General features: G+C 39.0%; 2 non-coding genes across 2 annotated transcripts; one reads left to right on the top strand and one right to left on the bottom strand.

The window, feature by feature from the left end:
• Positions 1–5,159: 5,159 nt before the first annotated feature.
• Positions 5,160–5,266, bottom strand: LOC128127492 (small nucleolar RNA R71). The gene has a single exon (XR_008225282.1). It is a non-coding gene; the product is annotated as a small nucleolar RNA R71 (small nucleolar RNA).
• A 1,905-nt stretch (positions 5,267–7,171) lies between these two features.
• On the top strand, positions 7,172–7,278 carry LOC128127495 (small nucleolar RNA R71). Its single transcript, XR_008225285.1, has one exon. It is a non-coding gene; the product is annotated as a small nucleolar RNA R71 (small nucleolar RNA).
• The last annotated feature ends 1,123 nt before the right edge of the window (positions 7,279–8,401 follow it).

Below are 8,401 nucleotides of genomic sequence, written 5' to 3'. Positions count from 1 at the left end.
GTACCAATTAACATGTTTGTAAGTAATTGTAAACGTTTGAAAACCCTAGAAAATCCCATATTTTCTACTAGTATAAAAAGTAGCCTTCTGCCAAGACCCACCTGTTCTGAATGTTTGCTTTTAGAAATCCAATGTTTGCCCATAAGTGGGTGGTAGTTTAAAAGTCCCAAAAATGAACTACCATGGTGTTCTTCATGCCTAAAATAGTAGATTTGTGTACGTATAAACTCGCTAAGGTATTTAATAACCCCATAAATCAACGTGTTTTTAATACTCCATGTGAGCTTTATAACCATGCTAATGGCCCAGACTGCCTATAACAACGTTCTTCAGGCATTGGAATGTTATGACGTTTGTCACCCCAGACCGGTCGGTCTAACTGTAACTAACAGTTTAGGTGCGGGATTGTCAATCCCGTATAGATCTATACACAAGTATCACGCTACCCCTATAAGGGATTATGGTATATAATACAGGAATTAATAAAGCATACTCGAAAGTACGTGAAATGTCTCACAAAACCTAGTATAAAACAGATTTATGTATGAAAATGTCCATTTATTCTTGTATATGAAAATATCTCTTTGATATGGTAGTTGTAGTATGTAAAATTTCATGAATATCTAGTACACTATCTTATGTAATTGTATCTCTTGTAATTGTATGTCTTGAAATTGTATGCCTTGTAATTGTATGTAATCATATCTCTTCATAAAGTATGTAATGTATTAGTGTAGACTCATAAATAAACTGACTCTTGTGTGATTCCTTGTACTTGGAATGGTAAGTAGTATATCCTAACTATACCTATTATAGTTACTGGTATTGTATGTGTATAACCGAAGTATGCCTTTGCTACCCAAAGGTACTGAACCAATTAATGGAAACTTTTATATCTATATATGTATACCTGATATATATATATATATATATATATATATATATATATATATATATATATATAACTACACATATATAGGTGTGCACTTGACAATAAAAATATAAAAGAAGTTTTGTAAAACCTTTGAAAAGTTTAATAAATAAGAAATGATGACTTGATGTCAGTTTATAAAACGATTTGAAAGTAGTTTGTTTGATAAGAACAATTTTAAGTATAAGAAGACCTTTGTTTGAAACACGATTCTAACAGCGTTTGAAAGGAAACATAAAGTATGTAAGACAGTTTGATAAAGAGTTTTTAACATGTAAAAATGTTTGTTGTAAACTATTATGGTTTTTCAAAAGTTTGTTTCGTTTGTATAGTAAACCCTAGTGAAATGCTCACTTGTTATGTAAAGTGTAACTTTTGTAGTGACATAATGAACACATATACTCAAAGTATAAATAAAGTGTTTGATTCGTATATGTATAACAACATATTTAATTTCAAAAGACAAGATGTTATCGTGATATATTTTGCATACGAAAGGTTCCATGTACTAGTTATGAATCACATATGATTTACTTGATAAAAAGAGTATATAGTGAAACTTTAGGTTACACACGATAATAATCGTGTGTTTACTTGTATTTCCCCCCCCCCCCCCTCCTCCTCCTTAAAAGTGTATATAAAAAGTATTGATAACACATTTGAAAATGTAGTTTATAGGGGTATGAACTCACCGAAGAAAGTGCGTGATTTGAAGAAAACGAGCTTTTTCTCGGGCGGCACCTCGACTGGAAAGTGGCGAGTTTTTCGAGAAACTCGGGGCTTCGGACCTTCGTTGGGGCTTAGATATGAAACCGGGAAGTCGAGATGTTGTCGGCATGGAAAACGAGATGAAAATGTGAGAGAAGTGAAGAAAATGAGCAAGGATGGCCGGCACCCTCGCATTCTATTTATAGGGGTGTGAGAGGCCTCGTACGATGGGCGTACTTCGGACTTACGCGGGGCGTACCTCGTACGTTGGGCGTACTCCGAGGTTATGCTGGGCGTTCGCTTGCATCACTGCTGACCGCATCCTCGGGCGAAGCGTTTGGTTGACGTGGACGATCCGGGGCCCTTCATTTAGTACGCTGGGCGTACTCCGAAGTACGTTGGGCGTACTCCTTCGGATAAGGCTTTGAAATGCGTGCCAAGAACTTCTAAAATGCGTAACATTCGCATACGAGCTCCGTTTTCGACGTTCTTTATATGCACGCGAAGGTGAGAAAATAATCTACAACTTTCATTTAGACTCCGTCGGTTAATTTTGACTTTATTTATAATTATATTTTAATTAATAGGCGGGGACACGATAACTTCGTTAAAAATCCATAACTTCCTTATCCGACGTCCGTTTTCGTTTGTCTTTTTACCATGGAACTACTATTGTCAAGGCCTTCAATTCTCGTTTAAGTTGTGTCGGCTAAAAATCGCTCGATCTTTATTTCGAGTTTTTAGCTGTCTACCGCTTTTACGAAACTCAGAAAATTTGTAACTTCTTCGTACGATGTCCGTTTTGGGCATTCTTTTTACATATGATCACGTTTTAACGAAATCTACGACTTTCGTTTAGATACCTAAGGCTAAAATCATTGTATTGAAACTTCTCGTTTTTCGCTTAATCGGTGTTGCCTGGTTTTGCCGAGAATATTCGGTTGGTCATAACTTCTCCATTATAACTCGGATTTTAGGGTTCTTTATATGTATGAAAACCTTGATATGATTCCTACTACTTTATCTAACCCAAATAATATTTTTAGGAAAGTTATATTTTGGCCTAAATTTGACTGGTGTTACATTTTATTGTCTCAAAATATCGGGTTGTCACATTAATGGTCAGTTTGTTTAGTTCTCGGTAGTCGGTGCACATTCTGAACGATCCTTCTTTCTTCTTCACGAACAACATTGGTGCTTGATATGTGCATAATTAGTTAATTATTTAACGTATATTCTTAGTTATTTTTGATTAATTATGAGAATAATGTGGACAAAAGGTACTTAAAATGTTGTGAATTGTGTTTTCAGTCCAAAAGATATGTTTGGAGGCAAAAAGGAGAAAAAGAAAGCAAGTGAAGATAAAAGAGTGAATGAAGGAGTCCTACTCGGCGAGTGGATCGACCCTACTCGGCGAGTACATAACGATGTGCCAGAAGATAAATACGACTGCTAATTCAAGACGGATAAGTATTGACCTACTCGGCGAGTTGATTCTGTTACTCGCCGAGTACCCTCTGTTTGGGGATATCTATAAAAGACGAATCCTTATTCCATGAGAAGGCATTCCTGGCGATTTTTGAAGGATCAGCTGCGACTAAAAGGTTCAGAAGGCGCTAAGGAACCCTAGGCTTCAAGAGTTGGAAGAATTCAAGCAATTAGGTTAATTCTACCACTTAGACTTAGGAATTAAACATGTTTGCTTTCATAAACTTTGTTTTTATGCTTGTTTCTACTGCAACTATGAGCTAAACTCGTTTTTGTTTCTGTTTGGGGAATACCAAAGAACTCCTATGGTTTAATTATTTATTTTTGCTTAATTGTCTATTGGTGATTTATTAAATTAAGTTTGTTAAAGAACCTTATGTATTAATCACTACTGTTTTCTGTTAATTGGAAGGCAATTAGGTTGCATGAACATCACTTAATTGTTAACCTCATATATCTATGTGAATGCTAAAATATATGCTTAGAAGTAATGATTATGAAACTAAGATTAATAAGAAAATAGGAAGATTAATGTGTGAGCTTGTTTGAGAAACCATCAACAAGAGGTTAATTGAATTAATAACTTAATTGACCATTACAAATCTTATTTAATCCAAATAATTAATCTAGGGAATTAATTAGTTTAAACACTTGATCAATGCTTAAATTAGTTAATTGTCTAAGTGTTAGGAGTAATGAACATGAACCTAACTATTATCATTGGTAACCAATAGCAATTAATCCACCTTAACTTAAATAACCATAGGAGTGAATTGGTTGAACCTAAATAGAAACATCTTTATCAAATTTGGTGAATAGTTGTTGCTTTAGTTAATTAGTTAATTTAGTTTGTTTAAGTTTCTAGTCTTGCAAAACTAGAGAAAAACCCTTTACTTTTATTATTTGTTTTAGTTAAAATTAGCTATTAGTTTAATTGTCCGTTCCCTGAGTTCGATACCTTACTTATCAATCTATACCACTTAAAGACAGGTTCACTGCCTTTGTGTGCTCAAATTACTAATAAAAAGTAAGGATAAAACTAGTTGAATTTACACACATTAAGTTTTTGGCGCCGTTGTCGGGGAACGGTTCTAAATAATTAAGCTAATTCCTAATTTTTTCGATCCTTTGTGTGAGTTTTCTTGCATAAAGTTCATTTATTGCAATTTTGTAACTAGTAATTAGGTTTTAGTATCTGTTTTAGTTAGGTTAAAACTTAAATTTTTTTTTTGAAATATCACTGATACTCGCCGAGTGCACTCGCAGCTACTCGGCGAGTAGCAGTTTAATCAGCAATTTTTTTTTACAATCTTTTTGTTCTTTTTACGTTTTTTTTTATTTGATTAATTTCAGGACTCTCATGACCAGAGGAGCAAACACACCACTGGTACCCCCGTTTGAAGATCCCGAATCCGAATTGAAAAGAAACAAAGGGAAGGACGTGGAAAGTTCAAGCACACCAAAGAAATCACCATTGTCCAACTTGAAGACTGTTTTTGGGAAAAAGAAGAGCAATAAATCAGGAGCTTCTAGCGCTTCCTTGACAATTGAGGAGCCAATTCAAGAAGATATTGGATACGAGACCGAGGAAGAAGAGGAGGCAACGTACGAACAAGAAACCGAATCGGAGGAAGAGTTAGCATTCACTATGGCTAACATTGATGAAATTCTCATGGGGGAATGGAAGAAGAGGATGCGCGATGACCATGGCCCGGGACTTGTGCAACCCGCAATTCCCGCAACTGCTACCTTCGAGCTAAAAGGTCATATCCTAGCTGCGCTTAAGGAAATACCTTTCTATGGGAAAGATCATGAAGATGCCTACAAACATTTGGATGAAGTAAATGATGTTGCTGATTATTTCAACATTCCAAATGTAACCCGCGAAACTCAACTACTTCGGATGCTTCCGGTAACCTTCAAGGGTGCTGCTAAAGACTGGCTCAAATCACTTCCCCCCGGGTCAGTCACTACTTGGGCCAAAATGAAGGAAGAATTTATAGATCACTTTTGCCCACCATCCAAAATAGACAAACTCAAGAAGGCCATTGCAAACTTTGAACAGCAAGCTGGAGAATCTTTATATGAAGCACGGGAGAGGTACAAAAGTGTGTTACGAAATTGCCCACACCATGATCTAAACAGCCAGCAAGAAGTTTCCATCTTTTATGATGGAGTCAATGTCACAAGCCGGCAGTTGCTAGACTCACAAGGCCCACTTACAAATAAGCCACCCCCGGTGATTAAAGAATTAATTGAAGAATTCTCTAAACACTCTAGAGAATACCACAACCCTAGGAATGATGTCACGAGGGGAGCCGCGTACGCTGCTACTGAAGATTTATCCGCGGTCATGGCCATGTTAAAAACCATGGATAGGAGAATGGACAAAATGGATCAAACTATCCATGCCATACGGGTGGGTTGTGAAAACTGCAATGGACCCCACCTCACTAGAGATTGCGATTTGGATGAGCACGGCAACAAAAAGGCACAAGTATGTTATTCGAGTGGTGACCGGTATGATGAAGACTGGCGCAAACAAAAGAAGGAGTGGCTACCTTACGAAGAGTATAAGAAGGCCAAGGAGGAGAAGTACAGACAAAAAGGAAGAGGCTTTTACCAAAAGGAGGAGCCGGTGCAAGAGAGGAAGCCAAGCTTGGAAGATATGCTAACTAAATTTGTGGCCGCTTCCGAGAAAAGACATAGTGACCATGATGCTGCTATCCAAGAAACAAGAACAATGCTCAGGAACCAGCAAGCATCCATCCACAACATAGAAACGCAGCTTGGGCAACTTGCTCAACAACTAAACCAAAGGTCACCAGGTGAGCTTCCTAGCAAAACCGAGAACAACCCACGAGGCGCACAAGTAAATATTGTTACCACAAGAAGTGGGAAGATCATTACTCCCCTGGCCCCCATTCGAACTGAAGCAACCAAGGACTCACAGAAGGAAGGAACAGAAAACCAACACGCACAATCTGAGAGTCCTACTCGCCGAGTAAGACCGATGGACTCGGCAAGTACCCCTGCTAAAACAAATGAACAGCCTCCCTTTAAACAAACTTCTGATATTTCTTGGCTCGGGCTGGGTATGGCATTGGAGGCTGGTATGGTTTCAAGGGTGGCTGTTCATTTGTTTTAACAGGGGTACTCGCCGAGTCCATCGGTCCTACTCGGCGAGTAGGACTCTCAGATTGTGCGTGTTGGTTTTCTGTTCCTTCCTTCTGTGAGTCCTTGGTTGCTTCAGTTCGAATGGGGGCCAGGGGAGTAATGATCTTCCCACTTCTTGTGGTAACAATATTTACTTGTGCGCCTCGTGGGTTGTTCTCGGTTTTGCTAGGAAGCTCACCCGGTGACCTTTGGTTTAGTTGTTGAGTAAGTTGCCCAAGCTGTGTTTCTATGTTGTGGATGGATGCTTGCTGGTTCCTGAGCATTGTTCTTGTTTCTTGGATAGCAGCATCATGGTCACTATGTCTTTTCTCGGAAGCGGCCACAAATTTAGTTAGCATATCTTCCAAGCTTGGCTTCCTCTCTTGCACCGGCTCCTCCTTTTGGTAAAAGCCTCTTCCTTTTTGTCTGTACTTCTCCTCCTTGGCCTTCTTATACTCTTCGTAAGGCAGCCACTCCTTCTTTTGTTTGCGCCAGTCTTCATCATACCGGTCACCACTCGAATAACATACTTGTGCCTTTTTGTTGCCGTGCTCATCCAAATCGCAATCTCTAGTGAGGTGGGGTCCATTGTAGTTTTCACAACCCACCCGTATGGCATGGATAGTTTGATCCATTTTGTCCATTCTCCTATCCATGGTTTTTAACATGGCCATGACCGCGGATAAATCTTCAGTAGCAGCGTACGCGGCTCCCCTCGTGACATCATTCCTAGGGTTGTGGTATTCTCTAGAGTGTTTAGAGAATTCTTCAATTAATTCTTTAATCACCGGGGGTGGCTTCTTTGTAAGTGGGCCTTGTGAGTCTAGCAACTGCCGGCTTGTGACATTGACTCCATCATAAAAGATGGAAACTTCTTGCTGGCTGTTTAGATCATGGTGTGGGCAATTTCGTAACACACTTTTGTACCTCTCTCGTGCTTCATATAAAGATTCTCCAGCTTGCTGTTCAAAGTTTGCAATGGCCTTCTTGAGTTTGGCTATTTTGGATGGTGGGCAAAAGTGATCTATAAATTCTTCCTTCATTTTGGCCCAAGTAGTGACTGACCCGGGGGGAAGTGATTTGAGCCAGTCTTTAGCAGCACCCTTGAAGGTTACCGGAAGCATCCGAAGTAGTTGAGTTTCGCGGGTTACATTTGGAATGTTGAAATAATCAGCAACATCATTTACTTCATCCAAATGTTTGTAGGCATCTTCATGATCTTTCCCATAGAAAGGTATTTCCTTAAGCGCAGCTAGGATATGACCTTTTAGCTCGAAGGTAGCAGTTGCGGGAATTGCGGGTTGCACAAGTCCCGGGCCATGGTCATCGCGCATCCTCTTCTTCCATTCCCCCATGGGAATTTCATCAATGTTAGCCATAGTGAATGCTAACTCTTCCTCCGATTCGGTTTCTTGTTCGTACGTTGCCTCCTCTTCTTCCTCGGTCTCGTATCCAATATCTTCTTGAATTGGCTCCTCAATTGTCAAGGAAGCGCTAGAAGCTCCTGATTTATTGCTCTTCTTTTTCCCAAAAACAGTCTTCAAGTTGGACAATGGTGATTTCTTTGGTGTGCTTGAACTTTCCACGTCCTTCCCTTTGTTTCTTTTCAAATCGGATTCGGGATCTTCAAACGGGGGTACCAGTGGTGTGTTTGCTCCTCTGGTCATGAGAGTCCTGAAATTAATCAAATAAAAAAAAACGTAAAAAGAACAAAAAGATTGTAAAATTACCCCCACCAACTAATGTGAAGGGCATTAGAAGTTTTTTGGGACACGCAGGTTTTTACCGGCGTTTTATAAAAGATTTTTCCAAAATCACGAAACCTCTAACACAACTATTACTAAAAGATGCACCCTTTAATTTTACTAAAGAGTGTTTAGAGGCATTTGAATTTCTAAAGGAAAAATTAACTAGTGCCCCGATCATTATAGCACCAAAATGGAACTTACCCTTCGAGATCATGTGTGATGCTAGTGACTATGCACTAGGAGCGGTCCTTGGACAAAGGGTTGATAAGCACTTTCAACCCATCTATTATGCAAGCAAGACCTTAAATCCCGCCGAAGAGAATTATACTACTACTGAAAAAGAACTGTTAGCCATGGTTTACGCTTTTGA

This window comes from Lactuca sativa, chromosome 7 (genome assembly GCF_002870075.4).
Source record: "Lactuca sativa cultivar Salinas chromosome 7, Lsat_Salinas_v11, whole genome shotgun sequence".
NCBI lineage: Eukaryota > Viridiplantae > Streptophyta > Magnoliopsida > Asterales > Asteraceae > Lactuca > Lactuca sativa.
The sequence above is the reverse complement of the archived record's forward strand: the minus strand, read 5'-3'. Positions and strand labels throughout refer to the sequence as shown.